The sequence below is a fragment of the Numida meleagris genome, chromosome 2 (genome assembly GCF_002078875.1).
Source record: "Numida meleagris isolate 19003 breed g44 Domestic line chromosome 2, NumMel1.0, whole genome shotgun sequence".
NCBI classification, from domain to species: Eukaryota; Metazoa; Chordata; class Aves; order Galliformes; family Numididae; genus Numida; species Numida meleagris.
Window position 1 is genome coordinate 83,111,754 of NC_034410.1, and position 23,783 is coordinate 83,135,536.

General features: G+C 42.1%; 1 protein-coding gene across 4 annotated transcripts in view; it reads right to left on the minus strand.

Annotated features, from left to right (window-relative positions):
* Nucleotides 1-23,783, minus strand: part of PTPN3 (protein tyrosine phosphatase, non-receptor type 3) — a 161,217-nt gene that overhangs the window by 107,748 nt on the left and 29,686 nt on the right. Inside the window, exon 1 of one of the 4 annotated variants that reach the window (XM_021386950.1) lies at nucleotides 15,003-15,135. The exons of 2 other annotated variants lie outside the window; for them this stretch is intronic. The gene's annotated coding sequence lies outside the window, so the exon portion shown is untranslated. Of the gene's footprint in view, nucleotides 1-14,998; nucleotides 15,136-23,783 lie in introns of those variants that run through there. One more of the 4 variants, XM_021386951.1, reaches the window with a different exon arrangement.

The window sequence follows — 23,783 nt, forward strand, 5'->3', positions numbered from 1 at the left end:
CAGCTTTAGAACCAAATGCATAAGTGAGCCACCTCCCAAGCTCCGGACTCTGGCCCTCCCTTCTGCACATGTCTCAGAAAGCAGCATTGCCTCTCCCTGCCCCATGGCTGCTCAACACTGAGACTTGCTCTGCTTCAGGAAGTTTGCTTTCTTATTGCTGACAAGAAGCCTGAAGCGAATCCTGTGCATTCCCTGCCATAAAAATAGACTAAATGGCAAGAGCAGGCATTTCAAACAGGCAAGTTCTTTATTTGAGGTTTAGCTTGTTTGAGGATCCTTACTCTCTTTCTTCTTCATCTCAGGAAGTTGTCACCTAAATTATTCTATTTGCAGTTGTGCAAGCAGTAGTTAATTATAAATCTAACTATCAATACAGAAAGGTGACAGCATGCCACTGCCTGAAGCAGTGCTATCTGCTTGAAGGCAGTCTGCGATGGCTGCTATTGTGCTAACAAGTCACGAAAGAGTAGAAAATATCTATACCAGCTTCTCATGAGCACACACAATGGAAACACCTTCCTCCAAAATTAAATAACAGGTCCTAAAGTGGTTAGGTACCAGATGCAAAAGAAAAAAAATCTGAAACAAGAAAAAAAAAACAACAAAAGCAACAATTAAAGAGATAAGGGGGAAAAAAAGGCTTTTACTTCAGAAGAATGCTAAACTTATAACTGTTTCTTCCCTACTGAAATGCTCTTTTACAAGCTGGAACAACTGCCATGGTTTGTCATTAAAAGAAAAAAAAAAAGAGAGGCCAAAAGCAAAAACAGTTAAGTAAGGAGTCATTATAAATGAGGCATATAAAGTATACCCACATTCACACACTAGTTGTTGGTTGCAAAGTTGAGCATTTGAAACAACCCGTCAAAAGTTGCTATCCAAGCTCAACACAAATCATAACCAAGCAAAACAATCCCTACATTTAATTTCACGTGCCATAAGTGACAGAACTACACAAAGTTATTGATCATTTATTTTCCCATGAAGCTGCTTACAGGACTTATCTCCCATAAGAGACACTGAAGTTCCATTCTTACAGTCAGGTCTAAATTTTCAGGTTTTCTGGTGTACTATACTATATTTCGTTTCTTATACACAAAGACATCATCATGCTGACACAAATCTTGGGAGTACTTCCTGAGCTATTTTGTGAGCAAAATTACTTTGGCAAACTTGAAAGCCTAGCCAGAGTACTGTTACAAGGAATAACAAATGTGTACTTCGAATGTTGAATGTCTTCTCCAAGGAACTGCTGGGGCAAAACCAAGAAGACTTGATCCAGGAAGGCTAACCATGAATGTTGGGCATTTTGAAAATGCTAAGTTGAAAAAACAAACATGAAACATAACATGAAACAGCCAAAGTGCCTTAAAAATATGTATATACCTCACCACCATTCATAAGTTTGTCTTAACATGCTCGGTTTGTTCTGCAACAAATATATATTTACATATGCACTTTACCATAAAATCCTCCTCATTCAGGCATCCACCACTGACACGTAACTGATAACAAAGGGAAAAATAAAGGCTTTGGTGCTACTTTACCATTTTTAAATACTGCTTTAGCAAACAAAATCCTTTCAGGATTACTTTCTGCTTGAGAGATCTTTCCTCTTTTCAGATTCTGCTCTCATATAAATAAAAATAACCAAGTATCAGTATTACTTGTCTCAGTACTGTAATATATTAATATATACAAATATTTCTATATTAGAGAAATAATGCTATCAGCCTTAGAAGTATCATTGTGTAGTGGTAAAGTTTTGTACTGGTGTATTTATTTTCCGTGTTTCTTTTCAGCAGAAACAAAAATGTATTATTTTAATAAGATTGATGCTATTTTCACAGTGTTAAGCTACAACCAGTATTTTATGAAAAATATGGTTATACATGACCTAGATTACAGAATCACAGAAAAGTCTCATTTGGAAGGGATCTCTAGAGATCATCTGGTCCAACTGTTCTCAAAAGCAAGGCTTTAAATTAGGTCTTCCAAGGTCCCATCAAGTGAAATCTTGAATATTTCCACAACAAGCGAGACTCCATCACTTCTCTCAGCAATCTATTCCAGGGTTTACTAGGTCAAGGCAAATTTTTTTTTTTTCTTCTATTCAGGCATCTAATTAAAAAAAAAAAGCTCCAAATACCAAGAGCAGTAAACACGTTGTTTAGTACAGTAAATGTTTTGCCCTCAAATTTCAGCACACCACTCTGGTGTATCATATTATTGAATAACATAGGCTAAGTGAGGACTGAAAACTCTGTATCTCAAGAATTATCCCAGACTGGACAACTGTCGCATTTTAACATCAGCAATGCAGCAGGCACAGATAGGTATTAGGAGCCAATGTCTACAGAATACTTATATTGTCAATGGTAGTTAAATGAAATATGTAACTATGCAAATTGTTTAGACATTACTGAGTAATTTGCAATATATTAAGCTACCACTTTGGTGGCTGCCTCTGACACTGTACCCCAAACTGCCAAGGCACACAGGTGTGCCTGGGATACCCTGTCACTTGCATACCGCTCTCATCACTCCCAGGGACTGGACTTGCTTCACTTTGTGCAGCGGACAACTCCAGAACAGATGAGGCATATGACTTTCCTGCAGCCTGCTAAAAGAGTAACTCCTCACCAGTGTCAGACAGCACACCACACCACGTAACAGTCCAGCTACTGGGATCCAAGTGCTGCAGTCAATGGCTCTGTTGTATTTAAACATCAGTTGCATAATTTATCCTTCACTGCCATCCCATCACTTTGTGACAGTCATGCATCTTAGAAATGTCTTCTTTCATATGTATATTAAGCAAATGTGCAATCACAGAATGAATCAAAGAATGGCCTGGGTTGAAAAGGACCTCAAAGATCATCGAGTTTCAACACCCCTGCTGAGTGCAGGGTCACAAACCACTAGACCAGGCTGCCCAGAGCCACATCCAGCCTGGCCTTGAATGCCTCCAGGGACGGGGCATCCACAACCTCCCTGGGCAACCTGTTCCAGTGCGTCACCACCCTCTGAGTGAAAAACTTCCTCCTAATATATAACCTAAATCTCCCCTGTCTCAGTTTAAAACCATTCCCCCTTGTCCTATCACTATCCACCCTTGTGAACAATCGTTCCCCCTCCTGTTTATATGCTCCCTTCAAGTACTGGAAGGCCACAATGAGGTCTCCCCAGAGCCTTCTCCTCTCCAAGTTAAACAAGCCCAGTTCCCTCAACCTTTCTTCATAGGAGAGGTGCTCCAGCCCTCTGATCATCTTGGTGGCCCTCCTCTGAACTCGTTCCAAGAGCTCTGCATCTTTCTTGTACTGGGGGCCCCACGCCCGGATGCAGTACTCCAGATGGGGCCTCACAACAGCCAAGTAGAGGGGACCACCACCTCCCTCTCCCTGCTGGCCACTCCTCTTAACATAGCCCAGAACATAGTTGGCCTTCCAGGCTCCCAGCGCACACTGCTGGCTCATGTCCAGCTTCTCATCCACCAGGACTCTGAAGTCCTTCTCTGCAGGGCTGCTCTCAAGGAGTTCTTCCCCCAGTTCGTATAAATACCTGGGGCTGCCCCAGCCTTCTGCAAGTTCCAGAAGTTAACAGAATATTTAAACGCTATACTACAGATGCTATAATCAGTAAGACATGTTTTTCATTTCTGACAGCAGGGACAAAACTAACAGCTCTTCACTTCTAGAAGCAAAACCAAAAAATACCACCTTGAAAGAGAACAGCAACCCATTGTCACTAACAGTGCTAATACAATCAAAAGAACAAAAGTGGTAAGTTTCTGAACAGAAATGCATCTGAAAATGGTTGGGAATCACAATGAAAACACACTGGTCTCTGCACAATGCAAAAAGAAACTCTATCTTTCCTCCAAGTCTTTGTTTTACAATCCTAGGCTGCTGTGTCTGCAAATCAGACGGCTTCCTTTCTTCAGGTTCCACCACCCTCCCCAAGCCTTCAAGTCTCACTATTGTTTCAGTACTGCCAGGCCCCTCTCTTTTCTTGCCCAGCTTTCATTTAGAGGATGCAGAGGGACACAACAGAGGCAGAGCTGGAACCCAAGTCAAGAACCCGCTCTCTCATCACCCAGTGGGCACAACAGAGTATGAATCTGCTGAATCCCATGCTTCAGGCCTTCCCCTAGGGCAGGCACTAACCTGACAGCCTCTTCTGTACATCAGTCCTTCAGATAGCTCATAGCTTAATAACCAGCAGACCCAGAGATTAACAGAGTACAGATGAACCACTAGCACGTCCTTCAGACAACAAAACAGATTCAGGAGTTGAACATTCATTTGATCCATTGTTGTTTGGGATCACCCGACAGCACATGAAAAAAAACAGAAGTACCAAAGCAAGTGAAATTTGCATATTTCATACTCATTGGATATCCACTGTGCAAAGAGACCACAAAGAATGAAAGGGAAAAGACCAGTGAAGCTGGCCCATCACACCGGCTGACCTCACTTACCGGTGAGAGGCATGTTTGCCAGTCCCCTTGAAGCTACTATTTGAGCAATGCAGTAAAACCAGCTTTTGTATTTCCTGAGATAGGACTTCAACCTTGCCTTAGAACATACAGCAAACTGTCGTGAAGATTGTTTTTCTCCTTGCTGCCAGAAGCTAATGTGCTTCCCTGAACGACACGAGCCATATATAACCAAGTAAGACCCCTACACGGTTCTAGGTCTTGTAGTTCAGGAACATCAACAGGTCTATGGCTGACCTAGGACTGTGACAGCCAAGTCAGTAGAGGTGACATGGAAACACATTCTTCAGGGCCCCTGTAACGCTTGTTGGCCAACAATCTACTGGTGTACAGAAAATCTTTAGGATAAGCATGCTAACTTGAGCTTAAAAATTATTTAACCTACATTAAAAAAGGGGATGAAACCAGGCTTGGCATTCAAGTCAGTGTTTTCAGTTTACAAATGCTTGAAGTCACAGGGAAAGACAGGGGACAAGAAAAGCTAGTTTGGTCTTTGATAAATAAGTTGTTGCACTTGGTAGCCTCCAAGAAACACGCCAACTTCTCTTTTTCACACCAGCTCAACACCGCTTATATTTCTCTTCAGCTGCTTTCTTCAGACACCCAAAAGAGAAACTTAAATATGCCTTTTTATACTGGGCAACATTTATTTCCTGGGTAATTAGGAAAAAAAAAAGACAACCATACACACAGACAGACTGACCGTAGAATAAAACAGGACTCTATACTAAGTTAAACACACTAGTTAACAAGTAACAGAGTTGTAACTGATAGCAGTAACAAAATCTCTTGTTCTTCAGAATACTCATGATATAGATCCTAAAGCCTTACTTGTTAAGCCCTCAGCTCATTAATTAATCTAAACAGATGTTGATGGATTTTATCCATCAGAACTCCTTTTAAGGAGGAGTCAGATTCCTCATTCATCACCTAAGAGAAATAACACATTGAGTGAGCTCGATTTCTTATACAGAAAGGTCATTCAACTGCTCAAACATTTTGCTCTAACAAGATTTTCTTAAGAAATACTTGCATCATTTATTGAATTCAGAATCAAGAAGTCTACATAATTAGCATCAACTTCTTCTAGGTACAACTTGCCTTTATTACTAGTTCTATTCTGAATATATCTACTTTCATATCCTATAGAATCATGCTATTTGATTATCACAAAATCTTAGCTTGCTCCGAAGTCAAGTGTTTCAAACTACTTGATTTCTAAACAGGCAGCCAGTGACACCTTTACTGTAAAACCAGATATGCACCCTAATAAACAGAGTTTACCAATTTCCCAGGTTTTAAACAACTTTGTAAACGTATTCAGTTCATACTGATAAGTAGTTACTTTAACTTTCACATTACAAAGTGTAATACTCACATCAAATCAATATGCAATAGTTTTAAAATTAATAAAAGAAAATGAAGTAAATAAAGTCACCCTAATGGAAGAAGCAGAAATTGTTTTAGTGGTCAGGGCACCGTGGGAAACTGGAACACTGCAGTTATGCCCTACACTCACTGCACTCAAGTAACAGAACAAAAATCCTTAGAAAGACACAGAAACTTTTTAGAATATTCAGTCTAACACCTGGCTCAAAAAGAAAAACAAGTCTCCAATCTTAGAGAATTAGAAATTAAGTACAGATGTTCACTTTCCCATTATGTAACATACTGATAAGGAATTAGATCTTTAAGGAAATGGGGGGAAAAAATAATTTTCAGTGTTGTATGCTTGACGCAGCAGGTGATGCTCGTATGAAGAGCATAATCTCACAACACACAGCTATCCTTACACAGAAATGCATATTTGTAAATAGCTGGGGAGCAGTTGTTGAATAGCGTTCAGTAAAAGCACATGCTGTTAACAGAAGTAGCCTGCTGCCAATACGTTTGAAGATCGGTGTTTTTTTCACATTTAAAGAAACATGATGCTGCAACCCTACACGCTCAGCCACCACTGAGGTATGATAGCCCTTCTTCATACCAGTGAGACACTAGCTTGCAGATACAGGGCACTGGCTGCAGGCAGCATGCAGGTAGCTGGCTCAGTGCTTCTTTGCCAAGCAGAAGCAGCACAGTCATGCACTCAGCCAGCTAGGCATGCATTTGTTCAAGGGTACCAAGCAGCAGGACAGAATGAAAAAATGTAAATATTTATCTGAAAATTAGGAAAGCCATATCTGTCAAGGAAAAAAAAAAATAAGATAGAAGAATACACAAACTTTTCCATTGTTAAATACTGTATCACTTCCTACTTGCTAAAACAATAAAAATAAACCCTGTTCCACACAATCCTAGAGCCCTATCAGTTCCAAATGTCAAACCACCACCAGCTTCCTTCAGATAGATTTTTTTTCCCCACATGTGCATTTTCAAAACGTGAATAACACACAAACAAAGTTGGAGAATAAACTTAAAATCCACTGACTTTAATTACAGTGTTCTGTTCATTACGACAGCTGTGAAAGTATCACTGCCAAGTTCTGAAATCTGTCGTGGATTTTTGGTCTCCTGCCACACCAGTAGTACACCCTGACTGGCACAGTCCCACAGACTCTCTCTCAGCTTATGAAATTTTCTGGCAACTGCTTCAAAGAACAACTAACTGTGTTGCCAAAGACAAACAAATCTAAAAGCAAGAAGAATCAGTTGCTAAAGTTTGTTTAAAAAAAAAAAACACACTCCACCATGGCTGCAAATTTAAAAAACACCCTTGTGTACAGTCCTATTAAAAGCTTCTGTTAATTTAACATACATAAAGTACAGCATCACACTTACTCAGCACTTACACATCTAGAATTCCTCAGTGATACTTCAAACCACTTCTCATTTCTGGACTAAGACATGAAGTACTGATTTTCTTCCTCCACCATACAGGTGCTCCCATAATTAAAAACTGTAGTAAATATTATTCATACAGATGTAGAAATAGAAACTGACTACATACATCCAATACGTGAGATAAAAATACTAAGGTTAAGAAGAATATGCCTACCTCCATGATCAGCCTAAGCTGTGGTGGTATACTACTGTAGAAAAAGTGACAGGTTAAAAACTTAACTAGACTGAAACTCACATATCAGTGAATTCTTAGTAATTTTTTAAGATGTCATACAAAACAGATTATATTTACAGAAACATTTTGAAGGGAAGAAAATTTTGTGTTCCGTAATAAACTGGGATGAATCTATAAAAGTACTCCACATAGACATGATCTCTTTTCAAATACATCCCGAACAACATACAAGACTATTTTGAGTTAGACTGGAGTTCATCAGTAAGTTTCCACCAAGAAGAGTCTGTGACACTGTTTTTAGAGGCATCTGAGAAATCCATAGTTAAGGGGATCACTGTGCAAAACAGTGACTGAAATGCCAGCTGAGCTTAACGCATCACTCAAATTCACAGGAGTATGGTTCTAAAGGTTGCATCAACCAATGAAGGACTTGAGAGAATCCAGACTTGAAACTGTGCTGTGAATAAACAAAGGTGTCTTATAACCTTAAGCAAACAACAGTAGTCTAAAGACACTCAGGTGAAAGAGCAAATAATCAGAACTTAAGAACTCAATCCCACTGGAGTCTAAGGGTCTTCTGATAATTAACAAGATCCACTGAAGCTCTAGACCCACAAACATGAAACCAGAGATGCAACAGATGTTTGAACTATACCCTATTGAGTTAATCCACACTCCAGACCGAAACATTAGTAAAAAATTTTAACAGAGGTGCTTTAATAAAGCTTTGCTGCAATCATTGCTAGAAGTATGTGCAAAAACTAGAAACGGTCCCATCCTATACATGAGAATACAAAAGCCATGACTTGTGCTCATGAGGTTGCTGCAAAGATGCCTTTCTTCTCTAACGCAAAGCTGGACTAACACATTCTGAAATAATAACATGGCAATAAGGCAAGCTGTACTTTGGTCAAGCTGAAGATCAGCTCACACATTCTAAAGTACAGCCCGCTTTATCTGCAGACTGGAGATTTTGAGTGTGCTATTTAGAACATCAGCAACACATTCGAGAAAACATTCTCTTCCAGACAAACCACTACTGCACTGATGCAACCACAGCAACCAAAAGATCCTTGCCGAGTGCTTACCTACAGGTACATATCCAAGCTTGTCTACAAACAAAAGCTGTGGCTCTACTTGTATCATTATGGTTCAAGAACTTCTATCTACTACACGCAAAAATATAAAATAAAACAACTGGGGAAAACACTTTTTACTAACACAGATCTTGAAATAAAAACTGATCACACATCCATCCAATACTTGGATACCTACTTAATAAAAATATTAAGCTTCAAAGAAAAAAAAAGAAAAAAATCAAACCCCAGAGATCAGGTCTCTGCATAATCAGGGTTAAGTGCTGGGAGATGCCCAATATTGAACAACGGGATCCATATTCACAACTGCAGGCAAAACAACATAAGTGGTACAGAAAAAAAACCCACGCGGATACAACTCACAGCTCACACTCCCAACTTTGATTCATAAAATGCGTCACTCCACAGAGTGTAACTGCCTCACGTAACTTGCTAGGGAAATAGCCCTGGTTACTCATCACAGATGGGTGTTACAAGCTGCTTGCTTTCCATAACACTACACACAGCAGCCCAGAATTTGTCTGGGGGTGGAAGAAGAGGGCAGCAGGAAATCAGCGAACAAGATGTCAAATCAGAAACACTTTAAAGTATTAAAGTGCACCCAGAACATCATTTCCCTTAATACTGAAACACTTTAACATTGATTTCAGTTTCTCATAACTGCTCTTTTTCCACAGCTATTTTACAAAAGCCTTATTCAGTCCTGGTTGATAGTGCACATAAGAAATAAAGAGACTTGAAAAGAAGCTTTTTGATACAAAAAAAAAAAAATAAACAAGCTTTACTTGGTGCACACGGCCTGATTTCTTTGATATGTTAAACCCTGTGGAGGTATTGAGTCCTGGTTAATACTACTGACATCTTTCAGAATCACTAAACTTAAAGCTGCTACCAAGCCATAGGAACTACATTTTTTCCAATGACAAAGGTTGAATCATTTTATGATTTTACACCAATTTTACCACTTCTCCTTCAGAAAAATCAAAAATAATGATGAAAGACATATTTGCTCACCTCAATTCAGAAATAAAGCATTTTATCTTCTTTCAAAGTTAATGCGAACCCAGAGGAAAAGTACATAATTAGTTTTATACTGCATTAAAACAGAAGAGCAAAGGAGAGCTTGAATCACTTTCTGTACATCTAGTTGCTTTTACCTTGCAGAAAACAGTACACTGATTTTGTTTTCACTTTGAAGGATGAAAAATCCCTCAAGGCTTTGGTACAACTTTACTGCCTACTTTGATAACACATGTACAGGTATGAACTAACAATGTCCTTGTAACTGTTAAATTACTACCCAAATACTACATAGCATTGATTAAAACTGATGGTCTAACCAGCTTTATAACATACAGCTCACCAAGTTGAGTTAGGAAGACAAAAGCTGGCTGTTGATAAAAACGATAAAAGCAAATGGTTGTGTCAATGGTAACTACATCATCTCCCAAAATACATTTAATTGATCAGTGCAAGCGGGCATACAACATACTGCTTTGCTGCGTTTCTGCTCTGTGACGTAAGGAATGGTACCTGTTTCTCTTTTGGCAAAGCAGCACCTTTCAAGAAGCCCTGAATTCCTTCTGCTAGAACACTGGTTATACCCTTTTAGCTTGAAGAGTTCCTCTAAATTCCAGGTTCTGAAATAATTTCCTCAGCTTGCCTTTTAGTCAAACTTCACAGCCTGGGATATTCTTTTCCTCTCTCTAACATACATTGCTGTAAGTGCTTGTACGAAACCAAAACTTGTCAAGAGAGGGAAATGATAAAGTTATGGCCAGCATGGGAGATTAATGGATACCTGGGCCACGTACGAGCTTTGTTGTTTCCTGTGATTTCCATTTTGTCTGTAAAACTCCAGTACCTGTCTAAATTTCTTTGATCTTCCTACTGAAAAGAGATTTTCAGAATTTTTACATGGGAAAACTAGTCACAGAGATCATCAGATTAGTCCAATCCTAGTCATCTTCATTTCAGAGGCAATCAGGGTAGCATGTTGGCTTTAGATTAAGGGGTCTACAGCCTGCAGAGGTACACCACACTCCTCATTCAGCTCTATGCTCTCCTGTTAAACCAATGGTGAAGACTCTTTTACAGGACTGTATTAGATAAAAGGAGTGTTGTTATCGGACACGAAGCATGAAGAGAAGATAGCAACACCACCTGAGAACAGAATGTCCTAGAACTGCAGACGTGGGACATCCCTTAGCCAAAGCCTGAAGAATTGTCAGCACGGTGAAAACACGGGTACATATCTGCATCTCTCCCAACTTCTTTTCTTGAAAGTTTTAAAAATACCTCCCATGTCTTAGTGAGAATTTGTATTCTTAGTGTATGCCCAGAATCCAGATTTTGCTCAGGCTTCTTAAATGTCTAAGCCAAGTGCAAGTGAGACTCACAAGATGAAGGAAAGTAGAGCAGTGCACTGAATGCCTACTGCATCACTGAGGCTGGCAGGGCCCTCTGGGTCCATCTGGTCCCATCTGTGCTCCAGCAGGAACACCCAGAGCAGGGTGCCCAGGCCAACATCCAGGCAGTTTCTGAAGATCTCCAAGAAAGACCCCACAATCTCTGGGCAGCCTGCACCAGTGCTTCATCAGCTACACAGCACAGAAGTGCTGTCTGGTGTTCAGAGGGAACCTTCTTCACTGCCGTTTGTGCCCACTGCCTCTTGTCTTGGCACTGTGAACACTAAGAATAGTCTGCCTCCACTTTCATTACATCCTCTCTTCAAGTATTTATAGAATGATGAGGCTCCCTCTGAGCCTCCTTTATTCTAGGCTAAGAAGTCCCAGCTCTCTCATAGGAGAGATATTCCAGCCCCTTCACCATCTTGATGACCCTATGTTCGACCCTCTCCAGCGCATCTACATCCTTCTTCCACTGAGGGCTCCAAAACTGAATACAACACTCCAGCTGTGGCCTCACCAGCGCTCATAAGGTTTGGAACTTTCTCTTCAGTCATCTTTGTTCAGCAGATGGGAATCCTTTGTTTCCATTACTTATTCACAATACTCAGAAATCTACACCAGAAACTAGAAGATATGCGTGGTCGGACTTCAGCACAGCTCAAGCCACTGAGTTATGTGAAGAAACATCTGTATTTTCCTTTTGGAAAAGATTTTTCAAGGGTTTTTTTTTTTTTTTTTTTAATGTAGATTGCCAACAGGAAGAAAATTAAGACCAAAAAGCCTCATAAAGCAAGAATTAATATAATAATAAAGAATTTTTCATATACTATCAGATCTTATCATTTCAAGAAGTATTTTACGTGCAAGGATATGAAAGGAAGAAATAAATGGAATACAAAGCCCTACACAGGACACATGACTAAGTTTAATATTACAATGCTAATAATAGAAATTAGAACTCCCTGTAATGTTCAGTACACACTGATATGAAGCCAATGGTATCTTAGAGTACGGAAAGATTAAATTATCTCAAGATAAGTCAGGATGGAACTTGCAGCACATCTGTTACTCCACTCCTATGCCTCTGCGCCTGCTCCTTCCCCTCAGCAAACACTCCAACAGAAAACATTAACCCACCTCTCATTAATTCACACTTGTCATGAGGTAAGACTGTACACACCTTTGGCTTTTCTGGGCCTTGATAACAAGAAACACCACAGCTAATGAAAAGCATCCAACTCCAAAACAGAACCGCAGGCAGTGTTTCTGGCTGACACTAACACTTCCACACACCCTGGTAGACTCCAGGCTGTAGTTCCATGCAAATAACTGAAAAATGCCATTCTCTTGCCTTTCCACTTCAATGCAAACTTGTCAGTAGATGTTATACAGACTGATTTTGGGTGGTCCTCTGTGGAGCCAGGAGTTGGACTCAATGATCTTTATGGCTTCTTTCCAACTCAGGACATTCTACGATTCTGTTACCATAAGCTTTTGCTTATGGTCATAGTTCTCATCTATATGGCTGTAAAATGTATGAAATTCTTTCATAAAGGAAAACATGCCACAAGGTTCCTATAAAACTTACAATGGACATGCCAAATAGCAAGGTTGGTAACAATGACCCTCCTGATCCATTAAAGCTCCATTTCCTTTTAAATGCTCAATTTGTAATGAGTAAATAGTCCCATAAGTGGGTGCCAGCATTTCAGTACACACAGAACAGCTGTGCACTGTATCTGCATTCAGTCCACCCTACAGAATTTAACATTGGTGGTTTCTGCATACAACACTTCTAGAGTAAGTACTTACTCGTGTAGTGTCAGTGAACAGCTATCTATCCATCAATACAGAAAGTAGGTCACAGATTACAAATATATTTGCATAGACAACTGTCTCTACTACAATATAGATTATTAAAGAAAAACACCCAAGATCTTCAAAATTTGGATGCTACTTCAGATCACTGGAGGATATGAAAACATTTATCATGTGACAAGCTACAAGCATAGGCATGAAGGCGATGTCACCACCACCACATCAGCTTTTCCGTTATCGTTTTCTGCATTAAGCATCATTGTCAACCCACCAAGAAAACAGACTGATAATTTAAGAAGCAGTTATGCAGCTTCCTGGATATGCCATTACATTACAACATTTGCTTAATTGTAGTTGTATGACTGTCTTAATTTGCACCAGAAGTATTCTGGAGGCTGAGGGCAAACAGGAATTCTTTTGAAGTACAACATATTGTGATAGTACCCAAAATTTCTGCTCTGAAACCACAAGCCCCAGTCTTCAGATGTGCAAAAAAAGGTGATAATAGGCACCAAATAAGTGTTTTTTTATATCACTGAGAAAGATGACAAGCGCTGAGGTTTTCCAGGAAATTGTTGCCAGTGATTATTACAGTACTTTATGATACAAAATTCACCTCATTTGAAGAAGCAAGTAGTTTTGATTGCCTGTTTTGTTCAATGTGCTTTGAAATATTTGGAATATCACATTTTTCTTATGAACTATGAAACAAAGTAGAATCACAGGATCATTTGAGTTGGAAAGGACCCTTAAGAGCCATCTGGTCCAGCTCCCCTGCAACGAACAGGGACACCTACAGCACATCAGAGAGCTCAGAGCCCCGTGTAGCCTGACCTCGAGTGTCTCCAGGAAAGGGAAATCCACCACCTCTCTAGGCAACATTTCAATGCCTTGACACCCGGACGGTAAAAATCTTCTTTCTCATGTCCAATCTAAATCTCCCTTCTTTTAGTTTGAAACCATTTGCCCTTGTCCTATCACAACAGACCCTGCTAAAAAGTCTGTCCCCTTCTTTCTTACAGCCACCCTTTAGATACTGAGAGGTCTCAGGTCTCCCCAGAGCCTCCTCTTCTCCAGGCTGAACAGGCCCAGCTCTCTCAGCCTGTCCTTGTAGGAGAGGTGTTCCATCCTTTGGGTCATTTTTGTGGCCCTCCTCTGGACACGCTCCAACAGGTCCACATCTCTCCTGTACTGAGGACTCTACATGTGGATGCAGTACTCCAGGTGAGGCCTCACCAGTGCAGAGCAGAGGGGCAGGATCACCTCCCTCACCCTGTTGGCCACGCTTCCCAGGATACAGTTGGTTTTCTGGGCTGCAAGGGCACACTGCTGGCTGATATCCAGCTTGCCATCCACCAGTAACCCCAAAGCCTTATCAGCATCAGACCTATCCGTCACCTGCACACCAAGATAATTCTGCCACAAGACAGTGCAATAGCATCCCGACATCAGAAAATTCATTATTGGTACTTCATTAGTACCTTTTCTCTCCACGTTCCCTTTCAGTAACAGCTTCCCTTAGGACCAGAGCCGTCCAGACAGTAAGGGCAATGTGTTTTCCCCTGCAGACTGGTTTCAGATACCTATGCATTTTTAAAGTGAAAGTGCACCTCTATCCCAAAGCAACTAAGTGCAGCTACTCCGCACTGCCAGTCACTTCTTATCAATAACTTTTCAATGCAACAGCATGCAACATTAACACCTCCTCCATACACCTTTCTACCGAAAGGACCGTTTGGGGCAGCAGCATTCAGCATTACCAAAGCACTAAGTTGTTCCGATTCTTATTACGCAGGTATGGGAGCAGGAAGAACTCGTAGAGCGGTGCCCCAGCCCCAGCACGGCAGGCGCAGGCACTCCGTGGGAGAAGGTGGGACAGGGGCAGCCGAGCCTGCGGAAACCCAGCCTGCCCCGCTGCCCCTCCGCGGCGCAGGGCCGAGAGGACGAAGGGCAGCGGGCGGAGCCCCGCCGCGCCCCGGGCCGCCCGCTGACAGCCGGCACCGCGCTCAGCCCCGCCGCCCGGAACAGCCGCCGCTCTCCAGCGCGAACAGCACCCGCCCCGCGGAGCCCGGAGCGCCGGGCACGGCAGACCCCGCCGCCCGGAGGCGCCCCGGCAGCGTCAACTTTCCCCGCGCCCGGCTCCCGTCCGGCCCGGTACCTGCCTCGCAGCCACCCCGCCGCCCCCGGGGGCGCGGAAGGCCGTTGCGGCCGCCGCCGCGACGAGCACCGAAGCGAGCAGGTGCGGAACGCGGCACCGCCGGGACCGCTGCCGCCGGCTCCTGCGCCTTGGGCTGGGCGGGGTGGGGCGGGGCGCGGCGGGGAGGGCGGTGGGGAGAGAGGACGCCCGCCCGCCCGGTGCCGCCCCCTAGCGAGGAGCAGCGAGAGCTCCGGCCGGGCTCCGACCTTCTTCGGCTGCGCTCGGAGAGCTTCGGCTCTTTCCGCACCTTCCGGGAGTGGCGCAGGTCGTGGTGTCCCGCGGCCGGGCAAGGTGTGATACCGCCGGACGGGCTTCGAGCCACCCCAAGCTCTGGGGCAGCAGTCGCTCCCATAACTGTACCTCAGGTTTGGGGCACGCAGGAGTCTCAGTGCCTGCTGCCCACGGGGAGCTCACGGTGGCTGCCCCGCTGGGCGAGGAACTGAGGGAACCAGTGTCCCTTTGTCTTGCCTCATCAGTCAGCCATGAGGTGAACTCGTGCCCACAGCACCAGCAGGCTGCCCAGGATGCCAGGTGTGGGCACACTGCTGCAGCAGAGCACTGAGATGTGGGCTCCAGCCTTGCCAGCAGCCAACTGTGTCAGCGCCGCTCTGCACCACACTAATTAGCTGTGCCTTTCAGCAGAGCTAATTAACTAACTGCAGCAGGGTACCTCCATGGCCAGGCAGGCCCGTGGTGTGTTTCCTCTGGTGGCAAAGCTGATTGAAGAAGTTTCCAGATGCTTGTGCCTGCCCCTGTGGCACAGTCATGCTAATGCAACTCTTGGGTGAGATCAGCTCCAGCTTACAATGCACCAGAACTCTCTTCAAAAATGTGTGCAGTTCAGATATTGCTTCTAAAAATGCATGATATTTCCACAATCTGTTGTGGCCCCTGTCCTCTGATATCTCTGTTAGTAAAGGGGTGGAAGCAGGGAGGAGGTGGACAGGAGACAGAGCACCAGAGTAAACCAGGGACAAAGAGCCTTAGAACCATAGAATATCCCAAGATGGAAGGGACCCATGAGGATCATGGAGTTCAACTCATGGCTCCACACAGGACCACCAAAAATCCATATGCTACATCTTAGAGCATTGTCCAGATGCTTCTTGAACTCCAGCAAACCTGGTGCTTTGACCACTGCCCTGGGGAGTCTGTTCCAGTGCCCAGCGTGACAGAGAAAAGCATGTCTCTGTGTAGTCTTTCAAATTCCAAAACTACCCCTCCCAGGATACAAGCACAATGAAGATGCGGTTTTCCAAAATGCATCACTCATTTCCCCACAATGCACACTGCTGCTATCATGGCTGGCTCCCGGGGCTTTTCAGAGTCAGTGCAGGTTCCTCTGGGCAGTTCTGTGCTAGGCTTACAAACGTGCTCGTTGGCACCTGCTCCAAAGAGCCGTCTTTCAGAAGGCTTCACCAAGGAAGCTGTCTAATAATCTAATCTCTCTCCATCTACAAAATGTGTACAAGCATACCACAGAATGGCTTGGATTGGAAGGCTTCCATTCTCCTGCTGTGAGCAGGGTTGCCACGCACTGGATCAGGCTGCTCAAAGCCCCATCCAACCTGGCCTTGAATGCCAACAGGGCTTGGGCATCTGCAGCTTCTCTGGTGAGTGCCTTGCAGCCTCTGAGTAAAATATTTCCCTTAACTTCTAATTTAAATATCCCCTCTTTTAGTTTAACACCGTTCCCCCTTGAAGTTAACAGGCTTCATTCTAGTTCTGAGGCTCAAAGCTCATCTCTGGGATGTGAGAATATTCAGCTTGAGAATGTCAGGGTTTGCAAAGAAGCCCTGGCGCTGCCCACCCAGATCAGCCCATCAGTGTCAGCCCAGAACCTCTTCTTCATCAGTGAGGAATGGACCCCTCTGACGCTTTGCATGCCATGGAAGGAAGTTAAACCTGCAGGTATAAAGCTTTGTTCTTGGAAAGCACGTTCCCAAATTTCTTGGTTGTCTGGAAAGGCAGAGATCCCTGTACAGATCAGGAGCACGGAAGAGAAGAAGGAATGAGGTAACACAAAGTTCTGCACACAGGCTGCTGCAGGAGTGCTGCTGAATTTGTCCTGACAGCAGCTGATCTCTAGCACCATGTGAGACGTCACCTAGTCACCTAGTAAGAAAAACACATTTGCATGTGAATGTTCCTCCAGGTCATCTACTTGTTAGAGTGCTAAATTAGATTTAATACCAAATCACTACCTGTAGTTAATATAGATAAGTTCTCCGATTAGGCTGACCACATGACTGTGCCTGCACTTGCAGTGGTAGAAGGAACAGCTGAGGTGGAAGAGATGGCCACCTATCTGAGCTGTGTAGCTGGGTTGTGCCACCCACTGGAGTTGATGAAACTGCAGCCTGACTTGACAGCTTAGGCTGCGTTTCTTTCATTAGAGTTAGCAGTTGAAGAAAGAAGGAAAAAGTCCTGCTATCTATCTTCTGAATGATCGCTGCTGGAGTGTGGCTTAGGTGGAGGTAAATCCCAGAGCAGCATTTTAGAGAGGTAGAAAATGACGCTTAGTAACAAGTTTCGGACACCCTAGGAGAAATAAATGAGTGATTTAGAAAAGAAGGCTAGCTGGGGGAAGTTACAGATTTGGACAGTCCAGGGATGGGCACAAGGCAAGAAGACAGCTATCTTCAGTTACACACAACACGTGAGAAGGGCACAAATACCATGTTCTCCATGACCACTGGGGTTGGGATAAAGTGCAAGTAACTTAATTCACAGGGAAATAGACTACAATGACATGTCTAGCAAAGCCTTCTAGACATAAACCAATCTAGCTAGGCAAATGGTGGAACCTCTCTCATGACATGTTTTAAGTGTGGCTTAAGTAAATATCCTGTATCTAAGGAATGAGCTTTCATTAGAACCAAGTAGAAAAAAAGACTGCCTGAGGCCTTTATCAACCCATGTCCAGAGACTGTATGACCTGTGCAGGGAAAACACTTCTAGATTTGTGTTGTCAAGCCCAGCAAGCCTATCCTGAGTTAATACATATTTGTACATACATACATACCTACAGACTTGCAGAAGCTCATCAGCCAAATTTCAGCGAATTTCCTTTAAATCAGTGATAAGACTCCTTGCTGTAAGAATCATGGACACGCTACAGCTCCTCAGTAGATACATCTGAAGAGGCGATTTGTTTGTTTTTAGATAGCAGTTCTTTATCCTAACTCTTTTCCTGGAAAAGGCTGTGGCTTATACTTGCTTGAACTCAGTTCAGCCTGAGGCAGAAACCCATGATGGGAAACTTCATCCTAATAGTTAAACTCTGGTGCAACTGTAACTGAAGCAAGGTCTTTATAAACAGAGCTCTGGACACTATGGTCACCTCTGCCTTATAGATGCATCTGCAATATGCATGCATGGGTTAAGCTTCGGTTCAGTCCAGTCCCAGAGGTACTGAGGTTCTAGCAACTGTCTTTCTCCCAAGTTTAACAATACATTTTGAAGTCTCAGTCTTCTTAAAACATAAACCAACAATGAGGTTTCAAAAAAAAACTCCACAAACCAGTAAGTGACTTAATGTAAGTTCACACGATCTGCAAATACCAGTGTAAGAGAACACAGACTAGGAGCGTATACACAGGCAGGGAATGTTGCCCAGCATTTAGGCAGCAATGTGTCTGGCCAAAGCAATTTGTGTGCTTGCTGGATCTTTGTGGGTGTCATTCTCCTCCCTCATTTCAGCTGAGATTGTCAGGCATTGGCTTACAGGCATATATGAAGATAAGCCATGCTGTATGTTGACTCACGAAATATGTATCATGAAATATTGGCTAAACAAAGGTAAGAGAATATGAAAATGCAGACGCTGAGGATATACCAACAATGTTTCACGTAGTCCTAAGCAGTGAAAATGTTTGAGACTGTAAAACAATGGGAGACAGTGAAAGCACAATCAACTTGGCCAGCTACATGTAAGCAAAACATTGTAGATTAAAATATGTTGCTGGGAAAATGCTGTGTGTGTACACATACAGAAAATTAAGTGATAGTTTTTATGTCTACTTTGATTATCTGATCAATATCTTGATGAATATGTATTTACATTATCTTTAGAGCCTTTCTGTCACTGAGAAGCAGACTTCTCAAACCATTTTTTTTTGGCTTGCTCTTTCTTTACTCTGCCTCATGGCCACTCCATGATTTCACGTTATCTGTAATCTATATATAGACAGTGGGAGGTATTATTATAACTCATATATTTTTCTCGCATTTCCCTACAACAGTATTTCCCTACTTCAGCTTATATATTTATAATTCAAAAAAAAACTTACAATTCATAGGAAAGAAGTGTCAGATAATTTTTACTTTATCTAAAATTTGCAAATGTTTTACATTTAACAGTTAATCATGAAAAGCATATTTAAATGGCTATTATTTAAATGAATACAACAGATATATTTAATTCAGCTGCACAGGGGAAACAATATAGCCCTATGCTAATTTTCTGTAGAAGGTATTTTGTTTCTTGCAAAATTACCACTCCCTAAAGTATGGCAGGAGCATATTTTACATTTGGTATCATTTGAATTTGAGAAGGAACACTGCAGAAAGCTGCTTTAATTGAAGTGAGAAATATATGGGATTGAGCCTTTAGGGAGCATTGGGCACTTTTCTCATCATTCTAGTTGATAGATTTGCATGATGTGGGTGGGGAATGCTGTTGATCTGGCTGTCCATTTTAATTTCGGGCCAGTTGTGGCAGCTTGAGTGTGAAGTATGAGAGCAGCTTTAAAGGGAGGGACAAGTATGTGAACCTTAGAATAGACATTGTGCTTAAGACCAAAACAGGTAAAATAGCACCATTTCCACTCTTTTGAAAAGCATGTTATTTAAGCAAACTCAGAATATCATAAACTGCAATACTTTCTACTTAATCTCCTGTACTGAATAATTCCCATCTCTTCTTTGGTTTCCTGTTTCACATGAGTATAAACAAGCTGGAGAAAAGTCCTTAAACTTAACACATCCCTTTCCTAGTTCCTTGAGAAATGCAGCTCTGCATTTAGCAGAAGACCAGAAACCCTCAGTGAGGAGACTTGATGCGTCCCCTACAGGAAAAAATAAAAAAGATATATTTTGCCATTCTGATTTACATGGGAATTTTTGCCAGACCTAGCCTCACTGCCATCAGATCACCAATACCTTGCTGCTGCTGAATTTCCTATCAAATCATTCCATTTAAGAGGAGTTAAATCAGTCTCCTCATTTGTTGCTACATGTACATCTAATGTGAAAAGACTTTCTTGAGGAAAACGAAAGCAAAACAGCTCTACACCTGATAGTTTTCTGAGAATCATTAGTGCCCAGAGTTTTTAACTGGGTAACTGCTAAGGTCTGGTTTTGGGATGGTCCTGTGTGTGTGACCAGGAGTTGGACTTGATGATCCCTGTGGGTCTCTTCCAACTTGGGTTATTCTAGCATTCTATGAACTGCTCTTGCTGCAATGCTGGTAATGCTGCTGTCATTGCTGTGCAAACCAAAAGCCTCTTCCAGCAGATGGCATATAGACCGAGTAATGGCAAGAGTGTTTCTATGTTATTTGGCATCCTTAAACAAATGGAACAAGTAGCCTTCCTTTTTGCCATGTTATCATACCTCAGTGTTCATTAATTCTGTCAAAAATGGAAAAACTCAGCTCCCACTTCCCACCCACTCCCCATCCCCTGACAAGGAAACCGTATGTTTCGGGAAGTGAGTAATAGAGCAGCTCCTTTCTGAAGGTCACAAGAAATGAAAAAAAAAAAAAAAAAGTAACTATGTTTCTTTTAAGGGATTGTTAATGAAATGTGCAAATGCCTCAGCATTTTCATATTCAGCATAATTCAGTCCTGGGTTATCGTGTACCTACGGGGAGAAGCCATAAAGAACTAGGTCTAGAGTCTGGGGATCAGAAAGCAGCAGCTTGTCTACACTAATTGATTTCCAGACTGGTATTATAAAAATCTGAATAGTGAAAATACTAATGAGGCCCTACTTTGGAGGGGGGAAAGAAGTTCTCACAGTTTAGCTGTAAGCTTTCAGTAATTACGAGGTGTTGCACTCCAGGTGCCGAAGGCATAAAGCAGCTTGAGTGGTTTTCTTGCTATGAGCCATCCAAACATACCTTGTATATTTCTGACATAACTGTCTGTCTCTATAAGCAGTCTCTGTCAAGGGACTTAAAAGCTGGATGCTGCACCATTGAATTTACAGGTGCCCAGCTCTGGAGTAAAATCAAGACTGCTGCATGCAGCTTTTGGGCTGTTTTCTTCTCAGAACCGAGTGGTGAGGTATTGGAACGGGCTGCCCAGGGAAGTGGTGGAGTCACCATCCCTGGAGGTGTTTAAGGAAAGGGTAGGTGTGGTACTTAGGGACATGGTTTAGTGGGCAATATTAGTGGTAGGTGGACGATGGAACTAGATGATCTTAGAGGTCTTTTCCAACCTTAATGTTTCTATTCTATTCTATGATTCAAAAAGGACACATGAGACATTTTGCAGCTCATGTGGCATTGAGAATCTGCCAGCACACTCAATTGATAATGCTTGGTCAACAAATTCAGCAGGGAGTTGCTGATGCTAGTGGTGGGAAATACTATGTGTGCAGACACCTGCCAAGACTCTCATTGTAGCCCCAAGTGCTCCATCGAGGCACCTCCATCCATTTGGGGTGAACTTCCTGAAAGTGTGTCCCTGTGCAGAAATAGGATTGGTGTGCCTTATATTTGGGTTCTGCTCATGTTCAGCTGTAGCCTAAGCCGTGTCTTCACAGCCCTATTAGTGCAAACATGAGTGTCTGCAGGCATGTAACTCAAGGTACATAGAGATTGCATGTTACCAAAATTAGGTGCCCATCATGCCTCTGATTTGCTTCCTTGTAACACTAAGGGTAATAATGTGGGAGTTTAAAATTTAGTCCAAGTCTCACTCTAAGTTTTCTAAAAACTCATGTTGTATCTGATCTATCTGACCTTACATACCTTTCCTGCTTATTCTGACTTACCATGCTCTGAAACTCTGGACTATAATCATTCTTTGGATTACACACATAGAAAAGAAGAATTCAAAGACAACATCAACCTTGCAGGGTCATGCACACACGAGTTGGGAAATATTGGCATTAAAATCACTCTGATTTATAATTCTGCTTTTCTAGCATAGTTACCAATTGCAGAGTCACAGTTAATACTTCCCAGTTCTCCCATATCTTTTCCTCAGAGGATGAAAGTCATACAAAACATTTATACACCGGTTTCTTTCCACTGGACAGAATTACATGTGACTGAGTACAAATGCAGATCATTTCATGAAAATCCTTTAAAAATGATGCCAAACAGATACTGCTTTTTTTTTTTTTGTTCCATCGAAAGTCAAGACCACAGGAAAGGTTTGTGGGTATTTATTGTCATACCTGTCCTTACTGCAGACTTAATGGCTCAACCACAGCTCACTGGCATTTTACAAAAACTCTTGCCTATCCTCTCTCCACATTTGCCAAACTATGTATTTTGATAAAGCAGTACAGTATTATTTACCATTATCCATCATTTCCAGTCCTATTTTAAGCTTTTTTTTTTTTTTTTTTTTTGCAGGATTAATTAGGGAAAAATTTGTGCTGTGTTAATAGAAGACATTTTTATTGTAGTTGCTGAAAGGAAAAAAAAGAGTAAGAGAGGGGAAAAGATTGTTCCAGCTCAAAGTTTTTATTCTGCTGAAAAGTAAGAGCCTCAAGGGTCTGAATTTTTGGGGATAGATTGCCACATAGCATGTCACAAAAGCATCTTTAAGGTGATTCTTTCACTCTTCTCAAATTTGGCCAGTTTTGGCTTACTTATCTCTAGTCAGCTACGAACGTTTCTATTGCTTTTTTCTACAATGGATGCCAAGGGAAATAAGCACTTTGCTGCCATTTTGGACTCGCAGGTCCATCCTTTGGATCCTTAGATTGGCTGATTTCTTGCCAGAATAAAGAGGATCATGATTTATTGTCCTGGTCTTGACAATGCAAACCCAAGCCCTCATTCCTGATTAGTCCAAGTAAAGCAAGGCATTCCCTACTGTGGTTTATTTTATTACTTCCGCCAAATCCGTATTTCCGACTTTCCTAGCCTAGGATCAAAGGCCAGGTAGTAAGGGTGGCATCCAATGGCTCTGAGGTCCTCAGGGTGGTGGAGGAGATTTTTACTGGTTGTTGAAGGATCACGTACAGATGTTTTGCCATTTTTAATGTGAGGGAGCCAAGAAACGAAGCAAGGATTTTGGAGCACCACTGACAATCAAGCCCTGTTAGGAACCATAGTTTTCAGTGCTCAGACACCAATGGTTCCTGTGTGGAGCTAGCTTGCCAATCTGAGTAGTTTGTGTACCTTTGGCTACCTCAGCCTTTATTTGTATAAATAAACCTGTGTATAGAATCATCACATGCTCTCCCTTTCCTGCCTTCCATTCCATATGGGACTTTTATAATGCTAGAATTACAAATATGACATCACCGCCAACACTTCCGCTGGTAACATTATTCTCTCTGTAAAGCCCGATAGCTAACAAAAACTGTTTTCAAAGCAGAGATGATCTCATTGCTGATGCTTGTGCATAAAGATGTTTTGGCATGATAAGATCCTGTGTAAATTTATGTTTGTTACTGAAACATATCTTAAATCTTTTCAAAAGGAGAAGAAGGAAACAGAAAAAAAAAGGGAGAAAAAAAGAAAAAAGAAAAGAAGGGGAAAAAAGGGAAATAATAAAAA